The 22,109-nt window shown below is 36.3% G+C and overlaps 1 protein-coding gene across 1 annotated transcript in view; it reads left to right on the top strand.

Moving 5' to 3' along the window:
• Positions 1-22,109, top strand: part of ADAMTS6 (ADAM metallopeptidase with thrombospondin type 1 motif 6) — a 222,699-nt gene that overhangs the window by 39,363 nt on the left and 161,227 nt on the right. The window lies entirely within an intron of this gene.

Below are 22,109 nucleotides of genomic sequence, written 5' to 3'. Positions count from 1 at the left end.
GAGATAACTAGTTTACCTTATTATTTTTTTGTCTCTATAAATTTTCTAAAGGGAAATAAATAATCATGTTAAACTCTCTTGGCATATTACCTTAATTGCATTTATTTATTTTTTTAAGCACTGGAGTGCCATTCTAGTGATTAAGCAAGTGCATTGTGGCCTATGGTGGGCTAATGTGACAAGTATGTGGCTTGAAGCCAGTGAAATGTCTGCCTGTTTGCAACCATACTCGGTTGTTCTCTGATATATAGCTGTCATAATTACTGTTCCTGCTCCACTGTTATGATCGTGTCTATTGTAATCATACAACTTATTGTTTAAGTGTCAAAATGTAAGCTGTGTGGTTTCTTTGTACCGTCAGTTGGGAAGAATTTGTTTTTGGTATATCTTTTTAATGTTGCAAAAGGGACCGAGGATTTACAGTAGAACTACAGAAGCTTTAAAATATTAACAGCCCATTAAGTACAGGATATGGTTCATGAGGTTTAATGGGAAGTTGTTAAAAGGAGATGGAACTATTCCAATGGTTGGGGAGGGGTAGTTAGTGGCAAAGAACAGGGCAAAGAATTTTTAAAAAGCTAGTTTTTTCCTATAAATAGTCAATGTTTGGGTACACCAAACAACCACTACAGCAACAAACCTCTTCTATCCTGATAAGCAGCACTTGGGGCTCAATGAGAATTCCATTGAGTCCATATGCTAACTTCCTTTTTTCAGAGGATATCCAGCAATGCTGTGTTAAAAAAAAATTTCCTGTGGATTTGAGATGCTTGGCATTCATTAAATCAAACCTTTGGACTTTGAAATAGCACCTACTTTGTTTAACATTTAAAAAATTACAAGGCTCCTGAGACTAGTCCTTGGAATAGCCTTTAGTGATTATCCAGAGAATAATAAAAATGCAAGTTTTTCAGGGGAGGGTATTTTAAAAGCAAAACAGTATAACACTTAAGAGCATAATATTTATTATACGCCTGGGTCTTTGTTCCTTGGAGAGTGGCACACTTACAGTGTACACCACACGGTCAGTGACAATTAGAGTCTAATATATCGTGTGTGTTCCATGCATATCGTTAGGCCTTGGCTCCCAGGTCAGGGTAGCAGGCCTGGTCTAATACTTGCTTGGTTTAAATACCTTTTCTCCTCTCCAGCTCTTCAATTCTGAGCAATTTATGTAGGTTTTCTTTCCTCTTCTTCTCCTCCTCCTCCTCCTCCTTCTTTTTTTGATTTGAAAGAGAGACGAAGGGGGAGAGGAAGAAATATCGATCAGTTGCCTCCCATACACACCCTGACCAGGGCTCAAACCCACAACCTAGGTATGTGCCCTGACCAAGAATTGAACTTATAGCCTTCTGGTGTATGGGACAATGCTACAACCAGTTGAGCAACCCGGCCAATGTAGGTTTTGTGAGTCTCAATTTTCTTTCTATGGGGCTCTGCTATTTCACAGGATTATTTATAAGATCAAATAAAGTCAGGTACATAGAGGCAGTTTATAAATTATTAAGTGATATACCTAGTATATGTAATATTATCAGATTCACATAGGAAAATCAGAAGCTAAAGCTCTGGAGCTTTGTAGAGAGGTCAAGCTATTGGAATCATAGCTCTACTTAATGCTGCTGCTGATTCTTTCAGCTTGCCATATACGCTTCACGACGTTTCGGCTTTGGATTTTATCGTAGATCGATATTATTGAATGAACTTCGAGGGAAACGGAAAGCTCTGGGAGACTTGAATGTGAATTACAATACACATTCAGTCTGGTTGCACACCTTTAATTCCTCACCTGAATTTCTTTTTCAACCCAGTCCTTGGTATCATCCAGTATTCACTGTCTGGAATGCTGATATGTTACAGTTGTCTATAGAGCTGCGTAACAGATCACCCCCGAACAGCAGCTTAAACCAACAACAATCCTGTGTATGATTGTTCACAGATCCTCTGGGTAGGGATTTGGGAAGGGCTCAGCCGGGCAGTGCTGGCTCCCTCTCTAATGAGGTGGCAGTTAGGCTGTGGCCAGAGCAGATAAAGGGGACTGAACCAGCTGTGGGCTGACTGGGCATCTGTCTTTATGTGGTTCCTCCCTGTGGTCAGTCGGGGCTTTCTCACAGAGTGCTGGCCTCAGCCTGCTCACAGGGTTCAAAAGCCAGTGTCCTGAGAGAAACAAGTGGAAGGTGTAAATCCTCCATACCCTATCCAGAGGTCACGAGCCTGCCAGATTCAAGGGGGAAGAAACATAGATTCCACCTTTTGATGAGAGGAGTGTCTAAGTGACTGATGTATGGGAGATGTTATTATGACCATCTTTGGAGAAAATAATCTGCTGCACAAATGATGATGAATCCTGTCATTTCATGGATAGTTCTTGCTCCTTGTTAACCTGACTTCCCTAGAGCCATAGTATGGAATGATTTACTCTCCCTTTTGTAACTAAATAATTTTCCTCCTATATGAACAGAGAAGAAATAAATGCTAACTAAAAATAACAGGACCACTCTTTCTGAACTTGCTTAAGTCTAAAATCAGCCTTGCTTTGAAAGATTATTTGATACATATAATTGGGGAAAAAAAAAACTTAATTTTTTTTGTAGTCATACTTACTTTACCCAAAGATATGCTACTAAATACTGGTTTGGAAAGCACATATTCAAAGAATGACTTGCATTGTAACTGTGTTGAACGGGAGTGGTAAGAGTGGACAGGGCACCCTTGTCTTGTTCCTGATCTTTCTTATATAGGCCTTTATTATGTCAAGATATGTTCCTTCCATACCCACGTTTTTGACAACTTTTATAATGCAAGGATGTAAAACTTTGTTAAATGCTTTTTCTGCATCTACTGAGGTGGTCATATGATTAATATCTTTCATTCCATTAGTGTGGTGTATCACATTTATTAATTTGTGTATGTTGGACTATCGTTGCATCACAGGGATGAATCCTACTTGATCTGGTATACAATCTTTTTATTTTTTTGTTAATCCTCACCTGAGGATGTTTAGAGAGAGTGGAAGGGGAGGGGAAAGACAGGGAGGGAGGGAGAGACAGAGAGAGAGAGAGAGACATCGTTGTGAGAGAGACACATTGATTGATTGCCACCAGGGCCAGGGATTGAACCTGCAACCCAGGTATGTGCCCTTGACTGGGAATCAAACCCATGACCCTTTGGTATGTGGTCGGATGCTCTAACCACTGAACAACACCAGCCAGGGCTGGTGTATGATATTTTTGATGTGCTTGGATTTGTTTTTTGTTTGTTTGTTTGTTTGTTTGCTACTATTTTGTTACAAATTTTTGCATCTATATTCATCAGTGGTATTGAAAAGAAGTTTGAAATGACATTTTTTTTCCTACAAACTTCTTTAACCAACCTTGCAAATTATTAACTAGCCATATATTCAGTAAGTGTAACATTTTAAGCCAAGAGTATAATAAAGAAGACATTTTCTTTATCTCATTACCCATTTGTCCTCTGGAGAAAGGACAGTTTATTAAATACTTTTGGCTTTAATGTTTGAACTATTTGTCAAGATTGGGTTTAAACAAATGACTATAAAATGATAGCTATATGAGAACATTTTGAAAATTAGTTTTTTTAACAGAATAAAAGAAAAGCATTGCCAGTGTGAAATATTGACATTTGGCAGAGTTGGCGGGGAACAGATAGAATACACTACTCACATTCTGAGACTCTAGGTACGTTAGAAGGAAATATAAATTTCATGATTATCATATCTTGGATGCCTCTAAAGTTACTTGATAATTATGACATTTAATCTTTTAAACAATTGGAGAGTTTTTTTTTTTTAATTAATTAATTTTTGTTACAGATGTTTCTCCTTTCCCCCACCATTAACACCCCCCTCCAATCCCGCCCCAGCCCCCTGCATTGTTGTCTATGTCACTGGTTATACTTATATGCATAAGTTCTTTGGTTTATCTCTTCCCTCCCCACAGCCCCCCTCCTCTGAGGATTGTCAGTCTGAATGTACCTACTTCTATGTCTCTGCGTCTGAGAGTTTTTTATTTAAATAAATTTTTGTTGTTGTTTATTTATTTTTAGAGAGAGAGAAAGGGAGAGGGAGAGAGAGATAGAAACATCGATGAGAGAGAACATCGACTGGCCACCTCCTGCATGCCCCCCACTGGGGATCGGGCCCACAACCTGGGCATGTGCCCTGACTGGGAATCAAACCAGCGACTTCTTGGTGCAGGGTCGACGCTCAACCACTGAGCCACACCAGCCAGGCAAGAGTTTTTAATTTTAAATCACCAGGAAGTTTTATAATGCTGGCTTCTCCAATGTTTACAACCTGTTAAAAGTGATCATTAAATTATAAGAATTAGAAATATTCTAACTTTGCAAAGAAGAGAACTGAGAGACTTCTCAGGGAAATGGCTCGTTTTAGGAGTAGGTTAGGGTCAGTGCTCACAAATTGATGGTATCATGTACCAAGAACACAAAAGTCCGATTGAAGGGGTGTACATGGGCTAACCTGGGACCCATTAAACACCAAAATAATTAAGTACAATAATAAATTATAAACCATTGAAAAAAATAGTAATTGATGAGTTCATAGATAGTAGCAAACAAGAGGCTATTGTTTCTAGTAGAAAGCTGGGTGCTGACTGGCAAGTAAGTATAAGAGACCTGGAGCTGGGAAATGACCACGGTAAAGATTAGATCGGGCAAGGGTCATGTATGGGTGCTAAATCTAAGGGAAATTTTTATGAGGAGCAGGATATTTGATTGACTTCAAGTCTCGGTCTGCTTATTAAGTTTCAAGAGAGAAAAACCCCCCAGTAATTATGAGGTGGAAATATAAGGCAACAGCTTGACCAGGTGATAAAAATTTACAGAATGAACAAAGGGCAGATAGACCAGATATGTCTGCTGATGTGATATTCTGGTCAAGTGTGTCTGCCTTCATCCTCATCATACCAGACAAATGCAAAATGAAGAGAGAGAGAAGGAGGGAAAACTGTATTCTTTAAAAATGTCATTGTCATTAAAGACAAGGAAAGGCTTTGTAAATGTGCCCATTAAAAGAGACTGAAGAGACATGATGACTAAATGTAATACCTGAACCTAGATTGTTTTTTTGTACTGGAGGAGGAAAAAAAAATTCTATAAAGGACATTATTAGGCCAACTGACAGAACTAAAATATGGGCAGTAGGTTAGCTAAATGTATTATATCAGTATAAATTTACTAAGTCGATACTCTTTGTGGTTATAAAAGAGGATATTCCTGAGTGGATTTCTTCGGGGACCCTACATTTATTTCGCATATGTAGAATTAGAGAAGAAACAGCATACATTATTTTTAGTGACTTGAATGACTGTGGTTTTATGCTGTTACCTTGTGAACAGTTGCCTGGCCTGTGCTAGTATAATAACTGTGTCTTGGTTCACATCTTGTTTTGAAAACCCCCTTTGCTCCTGTCCTGCAGCTCTATATGTAGTTAGATTAATTAATCTTCTATTCTAGCGTGGTTTTTACCAGCTCCCTGAACTCTCTGGCAGCCGACTCTGTCAGTGCCCTCCTTACTTATTTTCTCCTTTGTCTCTGACCCAGTGATAGAGTTCCTCTGTGAACTATTTAGTCAGGAGGAACCCTGAGCAATTCAAACAGGTTAAAAATGCTTGACTAAGCAAGGCACCAAATCAGGTGATATCTCTCTGCAGTAGGCCTGTTCTATGATGAAACGTCACATTTCTGTGGTTTTGTTAATATAGTATACTTCTATCAAATTCTTTATGGAAAAAAAAACAGGTTATAAATGAATGAATAAACTGTTTGTTTTTAGTGACTTCCAATTTATACTTCAAAAATGTTCCAAAGGGCTAACTAACATTACTATATAATCTGTTGGGCCCTAATTATTTTTGCTTCTAAGAAACTTGGTGATTCCAAGCTTTGAGAGTTCTCTCGAACACCTTAGATTTTGTTCTCAATTAACCAAAGGGACACATTTCTAATGATGTAATTCCAAGAATGGCTATTAGAGGTGACTTTTTATTGTACTTGAATAATGCCACAAGAGTGATTACCAGATCTGCCAGTCTATACCCATTGATTAAATTCTTCTGTATAAAGCCTGAAAACTGAAATCAAATCATGCCCATTGGATCACACCTTCCCCAACTATTAGCATGGACAGGAAAAAACAAACAAACTTAGCTAAATGCTAGAAACCTATGTAGTAATACATATGTACAGGGAAAGGGACGGGTACTGTATTTTAATAAGAGCTATCTTGGGCTAAGTACTATGTATACATTATCTCAGGTTCAAAAAGAGAATTGTGCAGATTCCTTTTAATGAAAAAAAAATTCTTAGACCCTCTAAAATTAAATTAAATTATTTTTTATTATCATTGCTATTTAAATATGTACACATATAAAACTAAGTATAAATTCTTTATGTTTATAGCTTATAGACTCGTAAAATCAAAATTAATTATAAATAACAAGTACAAAACCAAGGACAGTCACATCACCATTACTACAAAGGTGAAAATGGTTATTGAAACTAAATTGCCTTCTTACGGTGAAGGTGCACAGGTTCTCTGAGCTCAGCATGCCTAGACCACTGTGTGATGACTTCCCCATCACTGTTTTCCCTTCAAACTGTTGGAAACCTTTATTTATACAGCATTATGACCTCATTTGGCCTTCACTTGGCACAAAAACATTTTTTAGGTAAAGTATTCCTCTGTTGGTTTCTCACTAGGCTATGACAATGAAAGTACTACTATTTGGGGACAATGTGATTCAAAACACAAATGCCTGAACACTGACACAAGGTAGCTGTACTTTTAAAAAGATTTTCATTCCCTTTATACATTTAATTTTACCATATTTATGTTCATTACTTAAATATAGATTGTCATTATAATGAAAATCTGAAACTAAAAAAAATATGTATTAGCAGATTCTGACCAGGAGGAGTTTATGGATTCCTGGGATGAAAGGCACTACTTTATTAGATTCAAACCTTAGAACAACCATAAGAGATTGATGTTATTTTTACCATTTTATAGATGAAGAGATTGAGGTTCAGAGAAATTAAATGACGTAACCTCAAATCACTCAGCCAGAAATAGGTTTAGAAGAACCCTTAAATGCCATTGGCCAAAGAAGGGTGGTAGTTGGAAGGGAGACAAAGATTGGATTGCATGTTATATTTAATGTAACAGCCCTGGCTGGTTTAGTTCAGTGGCCAGAGCATCAGCCCATGGACTGAAGGGTCACAGATTCTATTCCCAATCAAGGACACATACCTGGGTTGCAGGTTTGATCCCCGGTCCCAGTATGGGAGGCAGCCAATCAATGTCTCTCACATCGATGTTTCTCTCTATCCCTCTCTCCCTTCCACTCTATCTAAAAATCAATAGAAAAATATTCTTGGGTAAGGATTAACAATAACAAAAAAAATTAATGTAGCAGTCTTAAAACAGTTATTATACACATTCTGTCATTTTTATTTTCTTCTTTGGTCTCAAAACTTAGGTAGGTGTCCTAAAGTAGGAGAGCTCTATGTTGTTTAAAAATTTACTGATGTTCCAATACACTGAATAGTCTTTTGTATATGGTAGCATATGGTAATCTACATTTTTTTTTTTGGTCAGAAGATTAAGCAACAAACCTCACTGTGGAAGTTTCCAGGGTAATCCTTGAGCTTAATCCACATGAGGTGCGCATCAAATGAGTTATTGATGCTCTGTTTCTTCACCACCCTCTGAGACTATAAATGTCACTACTATAAAACTGCTGGTGATTACCTACTTGGAAGAGTAAGAAACTTATTCATGCAGCTCAGTGCCCTGTTCCATCACTCAAACATCAGGTTGGCTTGACCTAACCATGAATCTGAAGCTTACAATGACCTTACTGTCAACCTGTCAGGCATTCCAAACCTTTGATTTAAAAGGCACACTGTAACCATATATAAAGTATAAAATTCTAGTCCTGTGCTGGATGGAGAATTATAAAAATTTTAAAACGTGATATTGAGTACCTAGTTATAATGGTTTAATGACTGAGGAATGAAGGAATTAGCCAATCTATGAGATGCATTTTTATCTCTTATTTTGAATATACTTTAAATGGAGTGAATATGAATATATTTTATGTTTAAGGGTAATTATCAATAATGGATAAATCTAGTTTTCTAGCTTTAAACTGAGATTCAGATTAACAGGTTTTGTTTCTGAGCACTTAATATTTTTTTTGTTTTTTTCTTTTTTTTATTATTCCTCACCCAAGGATATTTTTCTATTTAACATTACATAGAATGGGAGGAAGTGGGAGAGAGAGACAGAGAGAAACATCGATGTGATTGAGCCACATCGACTGGCTGTCTCCCGCACGACCCGACCAGGGCTGGGGACGAACTGCAACTGAGGTACATGCCCTGGACCGGAATCGAACCTATGTCTCATTGGTCCACAGGCTGATGCTCTAACCACTGAGCCAAACTGGCCAGGGCCTGAGTACTTAATATTTTTATTAAAATAAATAGATCACCAGATCTTTGGCTCAGCAGTTGGAGTGTCGTCCTTTAGACCAGAGAGTCCTGGGTTTGGTTCCCGCTAGGGGCCTGTACCAAAAATAAATAAATAAATAAATACATAAATAAATAAATAAAATAGATTACCTATGCTCAGATCAATAAATATCAATTATCAAATATACTGCCCTGTATCTTAAACCAAAGACTGGCTCAAAGACAGCAGTTCAGGTACATGGAAGGCCAACATGAGATAATTTAGAAATTGTACAATTTCCTAGTAACTAATATATAAAATGGTTTGCATTATTGTTCTTCCTTCTATACCAAATCCTGTGAAATCATCTTTGTTTCTCAATAATCATTTTGTACTCATCGGGAGCAAAAAGTTAATAGTCAATTCTCGTTAAAATCTTGATTAAAGAAGCTAATAGTCAATAGCTTGTTAAGGTACTGTGTCCTTGGCCCCATATCCCCGGTGTTTAGTAGAAATTGGCATAACATTACTGAAAGGCATTTTCTCAATATGAAGCAACAGCGTTAAACATTTATATACTTTTGATCCATCAAATGCATTTCTAGGAATCCCTTTTAAGGACACGAAAAGATATGTCATCAAAGATTTGTTTACAAGGGTATTCATTGCCATACTTTTTCTCATAAAGGAATATTGGATGCAATTTAAATATCCAGTATAAGAGGATGTTTAAATTTAAATTCTCAAGCACATAAAAAAATAGAACAGATGCACTCATCACCTATAGTAACAAGGAATATTTTTAAAAAAGAAATAGTGGAATTTTTAATGTCAGGCATGATGTAATAATAATATATGGGTTGAAATTCAATCAGAACAAAAACAACTAAAGATGTGGCTAAGAAATCATTGGCTTAATTCATACACACACACACACACACACACACACACACACACACACACATATGTATTTTTAAATAGATTTTTTTTTTTAGGGAGAGAGAGATAGAAACATTGATCAGCTGCCTCCTGCATGCCCCCTACTGGGGACTGAGCCCACAAGCCGGGCATGTGCCCTGACCATGAACTGAACTGGGCCCTCTCAGTCCATGGGACTTGGTTCAATCCACTGAGCCACACTGGCCGGCATGGTATAATTCTTTGTAGAACACTCACAACCCTGGTACTATTATAGCTTAATTAGGAAATTAAAGAGCTTAGACTGGAGAGGTTCTTATCAAATAAACGAATATTTGATTGCCACAAACAACTTCTCATTTCTCTGATCATAGAGGTCATCACTGCCTCATTATTCTTAGTACTTCCTCCAGGCTCAGCCCAAAGGTGTAGTTGGGAAATCATAATCGACCACATTGACCTTTACATTTGGGCCATGCTTGTACTCTGAGATAATTCACATATCACATTATTCCTTTTGGTAATTTTTAAGTTCCTAAAACCTCTTCTTCTCAGGTATAAAATTGTCTGTATTTGCCCCTTTCTTTGTAAAGTACTAAATAATCAGACATGCTATCATGCCACGCCCAACAGGGAGAACACGCCTCCTTCTGTCCCGAAGCTTTAAAAATTTATTGAGAATCAGAGTTCATTTTGAGAAATTGTTGAACTTTATATAGAAAAGATGGCTCATAAAATACAAGTAATAATATAAGAAATAAAATGTTAATGACAATATGTATAATATAAAAATAATAGTTAATTTTTTACTAAGTAGTACTATGAAACGGTCTTCTGCTAAGCACTTTATATATATCAATTTATTTAAACTTCATAGCAGTTTTATAGTTTATACTGTTATTATCCTCACTTTATGGCTAAGAAAACGGAATCACATGGAAGCCTTACCCAAGGTCACCCAGGTAGAAAACGGAAGAACAGAGATTTATGCGTAGGTTGGTCTGACTTTAGCTTGTAGTCATTGCTGTACCCAATATTTGTTGGTATCTATTTATGCCAGGCATTGTGCCTGGCATTGGGTCTACATTTATGAATAGAACATCCATGCATTCTATACTCCTGGAGCTGATATTCTAAGAAGGAAAGACAGACAATAAACAAGTAAACAAATACAAATGTAATAGTTGCCATGAATTCTATACAGAAAAAAACAAGATACAATGAAAGAAAATAATAGTGGACATACTTAGGTGAGATGGTCAGTAAAGGCCTCTCTCAGGAGTAACATTTAAGCGGAAAAACCAGACACAGGAAGATGAGAGGAAGTCACTTGTGAAGGGCAAAGGGAAAAATTATTCAGTCCTAGCAATAGCATATTTGTATAGCTTGTTAATAATATACCTAATTTATTCTACTTAATATACATATTCTGTTATTAATTTGATTAAGTAAAATGCCAAACAATTTTAGTATTCATTCTTAATAAGATATCATACAGCTATTTAAGTGGATGCTTATACTTTCTTGATGTATTAGTAGTTTTCTATAAAATCTGAGTTGGCTGTAATCATAGTTTACATTTGCTTTATTCAGATTCTAGTATTTATTTATTTTTTAAATGAAGCATAATACTGATTAATGGCTCAGCTGGCTAAGAACACAGGAAGATTTGAATGCTTAGACAAAAAACAAATAGGAAGTTTTTCTATACTTCTTAGTTTGAACCATTTGACATCTCCATTTTTGTAGGTCAAATAGACAACTTCAGTGTTTCAACCAATTATCTAGTTTAGAATAATAAAGCCCACAGTCTACCCTGCTCTAATCACCTCTGTGGAAGATTATAACATATGGACTATAAAATAACAATTCATCTGATTTATACATATTTTGGCATAATTGGAATGGATTTTCAGATTTGAAAGATAGTTTTCTTATGAGAGCCTTCTGTAGTTTATCACTACATAAGTGGGTGATTTTTCAACTAGACAAGACTATATCAGGCTTGAATTTTTATAACAAAACCTTGACTTTTTCTAGTATCTATAATATAGATTTTCATTTCGTCAGCAACACTAAACACCCACACACACGATGTTTCTTAGCAACCCCCACTCTTGCAGTTTTAGAAAGGGTTTTCCAAAAGGACACGTTAACCATCCATCCTTCTAGGATAGCCCTTATTTTATATCAAATTAGATTATTAACCTAAGTAATACAGCTTTCAAAAACCCAATTTATAGTTGGGTATCTCCTTATTTTATCCCTAGCTCAATTTTCCTTCCCTCCCTCTAGTACCTTCTTCCTTCCTTTCATTAGTTACTATAGTAGGATTTGGTGAATATGATTCAGTCCCTGACCTTTATTAACACATAATCTTATTCAGGGAGGTGTGCAAAAAAAAAGATTATTCAGTTTCTCTATGTGAAAGCTTGGTGATAAATTCTTTATATAATTTAATATCAGAAGAAGTTTCTTGTAGCACACAAGACATACTTCCTATTATTAAATAATGCAGTTTCATGGAAAACTAAATACAAATAAATCCTTGACTGGTTTAAGTCACTATTTTTTCTTTTTAAGAAGTCTGGCAGTAGCCAGTCCAAAAACAGTGTGTTCCTGCTACATCTCCACTCTGCTATACTTAGTGCATGGCTTTTATTCTCTTTCTTTTTAAAAAATTTAACTTTATTGTTGAAAGTATTACAGATGTCTCCTCTTTTCCCCCCATTGACCCTTTCCACCTCATTTTCCCCCTTCACTGCACGATTGTCTGTGTCCATGAATTACGCATATATATATGTAAGTTCCTTGGCTAATCTCTTTCCACCCCTCCTCCTTTTCTTCTGAGATTCACACCCAATAAGGCTGCTGCATTTCCAGGCATTACATTTACTTTCCAGGCAGGAAGAAGAATGAAAAACATTACTGTGTGTGTGTGTGTGTGTGTGTGTGTGTGTGAGAGAGAGAGAGAGAGAGAGAGAGACTTCCTACTTAGAAGGGAATTCTTCATCAGGGACTCTGCATATTATTGTCTAGAATTGTGTGATATGCCTGAGAGTATTTTAGTTTCCATAGTGCAGGAGCACAAGGGAAAGAGGCAGTGAAACTTATTCAGTGACACCGTGAAGCAACAAATGATAAAACCTTCAAGACTGATAAATTTCAGGCCAGTTGAGTTGGTCTTTGCAGTCTAAAAGCAGATGTGCTTTGAGGAAACCCCATATGGTTTTCCATAGTGGCTGCACCAGTCTTCGTTCCCACCAGCAGTATGCTAGAGGACCCTTCAGAATGTAAAAATGGAACTGCCATTTGACCAAGAACATATCCCAAGAAGCCTGAAACACCAACCAGGAAGAATGTATGTACCCCTATGTTCATAGCAGCGCTATTTACAATAGCTAAGATCTGGAAACAGCCCAAGTGTCCATCAGTAGAGGAGTAGATAAAAAAAAATGTGGTACATATACATAATGGAATACTATGCAGCTGTAAGAAAGCGAGATCTCTTAACTTTTGAGACGACATGGAGGGACTGGAGAGTTTTGTGCTAAGCGAAAAAAGCCAGTCAGAGAAAAACAAGTACCACCTAATCTCACTTATTTCTGGAATATAATAAACAAAATAAGCTGTCAACCAAAAGAGATCCAGAGACATGGAAGTAGGGAACAGACTGACAAACCTCAGAGGGATAGGGAGTAGGAGGAGTGGGAAGAGATAAACCTAAGAAACTATATGCATATATGTAAAACCAATTGACATGGACATTAGGCTGGGGAAGGCAGGAGGGGGATGGGAGCAGGAAGGAGGGGGTCAATTGGGAAAAACGGGGGACCTCTGTAATGCTTTCAACAATTAATAAAAGCAGATGTGCTTTGAATGATATCAGGATCCCAAAGATATCCCTTTATTGGTGAAATGATATCTTAAATAAACGTAAAGAGTTTCACCTCTTAAATTGATTTCTGAGAGCCATATGGGAAATGTGAAATTAAAATACGGAGGCAAAGCAGACAGACTAGGATCCACTCTAAAAAAGTTAAGTGACCTTACATTTTATCTTTATTAAACCTTTCCTTTCAATATATAGCCTTCTATACCTTCTGAATTTCAATGTCATAGTTAATGAAAGAAGACTTTAATGAAGAAGACTTTCATCCTTTGATTGCTGTTGTAAAAATAGAAATAAAGCCTGAATTAAGAAAAAGAATTTTGTGCAGTAGGATATGATACAGTATGATCTTAAATAGAATTTTATGTGGTTGGTTTTCAATGTAATCTTGCTTGATTTGTACATGGAATCCTGTGTGAGTTATCTACAACGTGCCGGTTGGTTCCTCAGGAAGCAGGATTAACATGCAGGATGTTTGTGAGAATTTGGGGGATTTATACCTGTGGGGTAGAGAGGAAAGCAGGCTTGGCCAGAAGGAGAAATAAGGCTGTGATGCAGTTAGAACAAAGGCCTCAGCCAAGCCCATGGGGAGGCTTTTTGGAGCTGTTCCAGGTTGAAATGAGGGGGCCTAGGTCTTTGTACCCTTACATTCATCTGATATAAGCGGCGCCCCAGCAGGGACTGTGATCTTGGGCAAGGTAATCTGTGCAACTGAGAGTAAATCTGGGAGAGGACTGACTCCTGAGAGCAGACAGCAGTTGGGGAATAAATTATTCGAACCTAATTTAACATTGTAACCATGGGAAAATCAGACTTAGACATTTTATTTTATTTACAAAATTGGGGTGGTTCCCCATTCACCTTGATTTTGGGTGTTTTTAGAACTGTTTCCTTCTGAAGGAGCATCCCTGGAAGCCTTGCTTGTCCTACCATTTGCGCACGGCTGAAGGTGGTGGTGATTTTATAGCATCCCGGGCATTTCACATCCATGAAGTGGGAAGTGGGGCTCTGCACCAGGCACCTCTTCTTGTGTTTCCTCTTTCTTCCTTCTGGAGAAGGATGAAGGAGATCCTTAGCGAGAGGTATATTGTCATGGGGAGGTCATCACCCCTGGAAAGGCTAGACTTAATTTATACATTTTAAAAGAATATTACCCACAGTAAGTGCAAGGTCTACTGATAAAAGTTCTCATTTAAGGCTCTGGAGTTAGACTTTTAAAGGTGACTTATTCCAACTTAAAGAGGTTTCTTTTCATTTTAAAGATTAATATGGAGCCATCACCTGAGTTTTCCACACCTCCACAAATAAAGTTAATTCTGTTAAATCAATTATTTGTAACATCATTCTGCACATGTTGAATGTTGAGTAATAGCAGTGAATTGTCATTCAGTTTTTTAAGTTTTTAATTTAATTTGTTCATGGAAATACTAATTTTAGTACAGCTCCATGATTATCTTGGTAATATTTTGGAGGATTCTGATGTCAGGCATAATTCTCCATTCCCTTGTCCTGGCTCATACATTGACTGGCCTATATTAAAAGAGATTCCTGCCCCCCCTCCAACCCTCCATTCTTTTTCTTGGAATAGAAGCTGAAAAAGGAGAGAATCTGTCTTGGTTGTTATTCATGCCTTTTTTTTTTTTTGCCTCTTGGATAGACTACTATAATTTATTTTCTTTGGCCTTTCTCTGAACGTCATCCAGAAGTGACAGTATTTATAGCACAGAGCTGCTCTACTACTGAACATGGCTGGGGGCAGGGGGTGTTATCCTCAGGAGCTGGTACTGACTGCAAGAACAGCAGTCAGATGGACTGAATTTAGATTGCACTAGTTTAACACTCATAATAATCTGGACTTCAAGTCTGTGATCTCTTTGTGAGAATATGGGATCAGTAAGATAACTTTAGGAACATGGATTTTGATGAAACTAGATTAACACGGACACACTAGTTATATATAAAGAGTCTCACAATTCTTATATAGCAGTTACAATTTTTGAAGTATAATCCAAAAAGCAAAAAAAAAAAAAAAAAAAAAAAAAAAGTCAGTAGTGGATGAAACCTCATTTTACTAAGCTTCCAGGGCATTGTGACTAACTTTTTGGTTCATGTACTCCTTATATGGATTCAAATATCATTGGTAGATTTGGGTAGACTGTCTATATTAAGTATTTTCTTCTTCCCTCTCTCACTCTTTCTCCTTCCTCTTTGGCTATTTTAAGACACAATCAGAGTGAAAATTATAGAGATGGTACTTTATAAGGCCTGTCAAACTTTTACCACAACTAATAACAATCTAAACTAATCGATGTAGGGTTCTCTGAATAATAATTCTCACATCTACCTTTATGTAACACTAAGGGTGTTGTATCCCTTTGTCCTTTGGGAGATTACATTTCGAAGTTAGTTGTGTTTTCTTCAGGTTAGTTTTAGAATATGTTTATCTGAGATCTGAGATCTGGTTTATTAAACCTGGAGTATATAGATTTTTGTATGTTTTTTTTTTTTTTAAATTTAGTTGATGGCTTTGTGCCTATGTTACCCAAAGGGATATTTTTGGTTTCATTTGATGACTCTAAAGTTAAAAAACAGAACCAGAAACTTATATGCTAGTGTTTGATTATAAATCCCTAAAACTATAGATTTATTGTATTAAATTTCTAAAGTGCTAAAATGTCTGTACCTAAGTGAAACAATTGGCAGGCAAAGTCACTATTGTGTATTATAATCGAATAGTCTTTACTCTACTTTGTAGAAAGAAGTTACATTGCATGCTTTTCTAATTCAGATTTGAGCTAATATTACATTAAAAATTATGACATCTGACAAAGACACCCTAGATATGGTCCTTAGAACAAATAGACCCTCAGAAATTCTGTTCCAAATAACTTATTTACCATTGCTGTTCAAATAATATTGAGAAGACCTTTTTATTAAAAATTTACCTATTTATAAGTTATGTTTGCATACTGTATTTCAGCTTATAGAAAGTACTTTGGCATATTTTCTGGTGATTATCATAATAATTCAATGGTATGGCTAAAACAGTTACATTATTGTACCTAATCTACAGATGAGTGATCTGGGGCATATAATCAATAAATGATAGATCTCCTGACTCCATTGGTCTTTCTATCACACTATATTATTTCCCATGGGTGATCAATCATTATTATTTTTTTAATTTTAATAGATGTTAAGCAGATTTGAACAAGCCAAACTCTTTTTAAAAGGCAGGAATAGGTGTTGTAGGTTAGAAGCGATGCAGATCTTGATTAGGCTGGCAAGAACTATAAGCTGGTAAGGTGGTCTGATCTGGGCAGCATATCTACGGTAGGTAAACTCTGTCAAAACAAGTCAGGCTTCCCTGTTCAGGAACTTAGCAAGAGCGCTTTAATGATGGTGCTGGCTGGGCTGTCTGTTTCAAACTCCAGGGGGCACACCATTAGGAGTGCGATCCTCTGAGTTGTGCAACATGGCAGTACTTCATAATATATTAAGAACACTAAAAGAGCACAGTTATTCAGTGTAGAAGCTCTGAAAACTGAGGCCTTTTATTCTGGCAAACTCTGATAATCAGTAAGTCTTTTTCCCAGACAGAATCTTTTGGTCTTAAAAGGCTGAGGTCAACTCTCACAGCTGCAGTTTCTCCAGGGATAAATAGTGCTTGTACATAGCCAAAAGCCTTTCACATCAATATTTGAAGAGAGAGAACCATATCCTGCAGTCAAATTGAGGATTATTTATGTCCCTTCCAAACACAGAGAGTTGGGTTTCTTAGATGGTGAACTTGTTTGGTAAGGTGATAGGTGTTCAGAACACCAGAGTCCTTATCCTATCTCCATGTGCTTTCTACACTTCAGTTCTGCTACGTTCATAATAGATTGTAAAGGTAGCTCTCAGTTGGCTCTTAGAACTTTAAGTTATGGTTTAGATCAAATTGAAATATTTTGGGATGGTTTTAAAATGATTCATAGTTAGGTACAAGCTTTTAACGATGTTAACATTTCTGTTTGACACAAAATCTTTCTTTCTCAATAGTTGATGATTTATTTTGATTTGAAATTATAAATCCCAAAGATAATTTTCTTAACATGAACATTGTGTTGTTTGGCAGGTAGTTTTCCCTAAAGATTATTTAAAAGTCTCTTACCCTTAATTGAATATGTTACACAGTGTAGAAGTCCACTAAGCAATGCTTCCAAAAACTATTTTCATTTAGTGGATTATGTATAACCCCCTTTTAGATTTGATGAAAAGAGTCAATAATAGTAAAGTAAGTTCAAATGCATTTTCAAGATGTTCAAACACTCAGTGCCAAAGAGAAGAATAAGTATTGGTCTGAAATGAATTAACAATAATCGTTCCAGAAAGTATCATTTTTTTTTGGGGAAAAGATAAGGATTTTATTTTATTTTTATTATTTATTTATTTATTTTTTAATCCTCACCTGAGGATATTTTTTAATTTATCTCAGATAGAATGGGAGGGAGGGAGAGAGAGAGAGAAACATCGATGTGAGAGAGACACATCAACTGGTTGCTTCCGGCACGACCGGACCAGGGCTGGGGACGAACTGCAACGTGCTCTTGGCCTGAATCGAACCCAAGACTCTGTTCCATGGGCCAACGCTCTGACTGCTGAACCAAATCGGCCAGGGCAGAATTTTAAATATTGATGTTTAAGCTAAAATTTTTTTTTACTTTGCTAATGCTAACTTAAATATTTCCCAAAATTGTATTATTTGCAGTCTAGGCATAAGGGATATATAATTTTCTTAGCATAAAAGAGGTTGAAGCTCTGGTAACAACCTGTTGGCCATAGATTAATCCTTTTTAGTATATTACCTTATTGACTTAAAAGTAGGAAAATAGAAAAACAAGCATTTGAAGCAGTTTATGTTGAAATTATATCATACTATAGTATTCTTTTTCCCCCCAAAAGATGGATAATTAGGTATTTTACTTACATGAGAATTAAAATATTTTTATCCATGTATTAGTATGCATTCACACAACTAGACTACAGTAAATACTTATATAAACATTACTTTGAATATAATGTAATATATAATTAATCAGAAATTCTGACAGGCTCTGGCATTGTCTTGACTACATCTTTATAAATTCCGCCTACTATACAATACCACAGAAAAATTCTAGTTGTCTTTTAAATTCTCACCTGAGGATATGTTTTACTAATTTTAGAGAGAAGGGAAGGGAAAAAGGAAAAGATATAGAGAGAAACATCAATGTGTGAAAGAAATATCAATCAGTTGCCTCCAGTACGCACTGCGACCAGGGACTGAACCCACAACCTAGGTATGTGCCCTCACCGGGAATCGAACCGGCAGCCTTTCAGTGCAGGGAACGATGCTCCAACCAACTAAGCCAGCCAGGGCAAATGCTAGTTGTTTCAATTTTACCTTTTGGATTTTAGATAAATGGGTTTGCTATACGTTCCTTCTATATTCTTTTATGCTAAATATTCAGAAACGATTTGTTTTTATTCAGTGGTATTTATGAGTTTCTTTTTTAAAAGGTTCTCCACTGAAATAGGATAGCTCAATTTGGTTTTAAAATTACATTTATGAATGACTTTTCTCGTGGTGTGAAAATTGTAGGTTGAGTTCTAGTTGTCTCTCCCCTTATTGATCGCAGAAATCTCTTCTGAAGTCAATAAAAAGTTAGCAAGAGAGAAGAAAAACATGTGATTGAAACTCAGCGCAGTAATTCCTGCTATTATGACAACTTTCATTTGAAAGTATGAAGTACTATTCGAGCTCTATTTCCCATTGTTGAATTCATATAATAAATATCTATAGAATATGATTTTAAGCAGTATGTTTACTTTGCTAGATTTAAATGGTATTTTTTAGCAAACAGACTCAGAAAAGTACATACTTAGCCTTAGATAATTATTTTTAGAGGACAAATAATATTTATGACAATTTTCTTTGGGTAAAAAGCAAATATGAAGTTATTTTATTAATTTTGATTAAGTACTCTTCTGTTTATGTAGAAGATTTCATCTGGCTTGCTTGGCAGTGCTGTGAAGCAAGGAGCCAGTATGGGAAGGTTATGGCCCAGCGAGATGACTTGCCAAAGGGAATGTAACTAGTTGCTAGTACTACCAGGACTAGAACTCAGATCTCTTGACAGGCTAACTTCATGTTTTTCCAGCCAACCAGTCTCATTTTATAACCTATTGATCATTATGCAACCAAAGCTTTAACATGATAGAAAGGAGCTCTTTCAAAAATCTACCAGAATGATTCCTTCATGTACACTATCACTACTTCATATGAAACAGCTGTTTTGAGTGACAAATACAAAATTACCATGGTAAAAATAATTTTTACTCAAAATGATAGAAAATGGAAGTAAGGTGATGCATTGGGTTAAAGCACCAATTTTTAGCCCAACCAACTTAGATCTTTATCCTGGCATGAATTTGGTGGTACCTCCTAGTCCCTCATGGATTTTTTTCCACATCAGACAAAACCACTGAATGGTTTTGTGCAGTCTGGCAGGATTGTTAGTTGCAGTGGTGTAGAAATGGAAACAATTTGGGAGTTGTAGGTTGAAACTGAGGTGCCTGGTTCTATGAAGTGGTATTGGTACTGAACTTTGAGCACCAAATTTATGTATATATTTAAAACAATTTTCTTTTAAGGTGGATGGTAGTGGTGGCTATTTGAGTGTCCTTGGAATACTGAGACATTCAGCCTAATTGTACATCTTATAAAGAGGAATTTTGGAGCAGGATGGGTTGTAAATTCACTGCAAATTTAGAATCCAAACAAAACTCATTTCATGTTTGTATAAACTATTTTAAGCCATCTTGTTCTTACTACATTTTTCTCTAGTCTGTAGTTTTTGTTTTTAACGCCAGCTTCCACTTTTTCACAATGAGATTCACATTTATGGGCCTCCCGAATCACGTCTAGATGGTTCCAAAATAGATTGATGCCATTCTACTTGGTTAAATACATTATATTCTTTATTTGCAAGTCATTATTGAGGATCCATAGAATTAACTAAGTTCTTAGGAGAGCTTACATGGTAGAGAGATGAGAAGATCAACACTTTCTAAAAGCTCAATTTAGAGAGACATTAGACCAGCATAGTAAAGTATTAAAAGATATGAGACATTTTATAAAAGAGATAGAGCATTAAGGGTATATTTTAACATCTATAGTGAAATAGACACATGTAGAGCTCTTTCAAGAACACATTCTCTTTCTTCTCTGAACTTTCATAGTAGTCACTGTCTTTCTTAGGTCTCTGGATTAAAGGACTAGGTCACGGTGCTTTGTAATGGCAAACTCAATGTATGAATGAAATAAGAAAGCTGTTTTTGAATTACGAATATGATATTGCCTTAAAATTCACAATTTTATTAATTTTTTACAAATTCATATTGTCTAATTGCTTCCCAAATAATTGTAACATAGGAAGTCATTTATACATAGTTTTGAGTGCAGTAATTTTATTAATTATGCTTTTATTATTTTTTTGATCCTCATCTTCTTTACTTCCAGCCCTACCATACCCCACAGCAGACTCTATGCCAAAACCAGTTAGTGGATGCCAGTCTGCACTGGAGGCTATTTTTTGTTGTTGTTATTAATCCTCACCCGAGGATATTTTTCCATTTATTTTTAGGTAGAGTGGGAGGGAGAGAGAGAGAAAGAGAGAGACAGAAACTTTGATGTGAGAGAGACACATCGATTGATTGGTTGCCTCCCGCACAATCCTACTGGGGTTGGGGATCAAACCAGCAACCCAGGTACATGCACTTGACTGGGAATTGAACCCATGATCCGTAGATCTGTGGGCCGATGCTCTAACCTTTGAGCCAAACTGGCCAGGGCTGTGTGAGAGGCTGTTTCATTAATAATTTTATCACTCCTGAAAAATATGTGGAATCTTCATTTATAAAAAAAAGCTAAATAAAAGTGAGTTGAGATATGGGAGGAAAGCAGAGGTAGAAAGCTGAACACCTACAATGTTCATTCTCCAAAACACACAATTTTAACATATCCTAAAACTTCAGAGAGCAGCTGCAACAATATTTGGTTGGAACTTAAAATCCCTAATAAATTCCACCTTCCCAGCAAGATAGAATTTGAACAAAGTGATAAATGTTAGTATGGTATCCACTGGCTTGAATTAATTTGAAGAGACATACGCAGAGGGGATCCTTGGCAGTGATGAAAATGCATATAAACAAAAGATATTACATGCTGAACAAGAAAAGGTGCAAAATATTTTCTGGAAGACAGGAACTGAAAAGCATGGCTCTTTGGGGGCTAGCAGCTGCTGTCTAGATCCTGGGAGGTGGGGTCCTGTTGTTTGGCTTCTCCTTTCATATTCCATGCTTTCCATTCTTCTGGAATATGCTCTTGAGATAAACACATGGGGAGGAAATAGCAGTTTTCATTTGATCAAATTGTAGAAAGTCATAATTGTCACCCCATAACCACTAACAGCAGGCAGTTCTCCTGTTTGCGGAGATCAGGGCTCCTTCTCTGAGGGCAGTTAGTTAGTAAGAGACCTACAAAAATGTTTTATGTTCAAGATAAAATATCCACAACTGATAATATTTTAGTGGATTATTATTAGATACATCTGTATCTTCATCTTATTTTTTTGTGATTCCTTGTACTTTTCTGATTGTCAGACTTGCAAAATAACTCTCATATTGATGAATTGGATATAAGAGATACATTGACAAAACCTGGAATAGTGTAATTTTTAAATCATTTCAATGTAAGCTAAAAATATATCTACTAAAAGTAGG

This window comes from Molossus molossus, unplaced genomic scaffold (genome assembly GCF_014108415.1).
Source record: "Molossus molossus isolate mMolMol1 unplaced genomic scaffold, mMolMol1.p scaffold_m16_p_3, whole genome shotgun sequence".
NCBI lineage: Eukaryota > Metazoa > Chordata > Mammalia > Chiroptera > Molossidae > Molossus > Molossus molossus.
The sequence above is the reverse complement of the archived record's forward strand: the minus strand, read 5'-3'. Positions and strand labels throughout refer to the sequence as shown.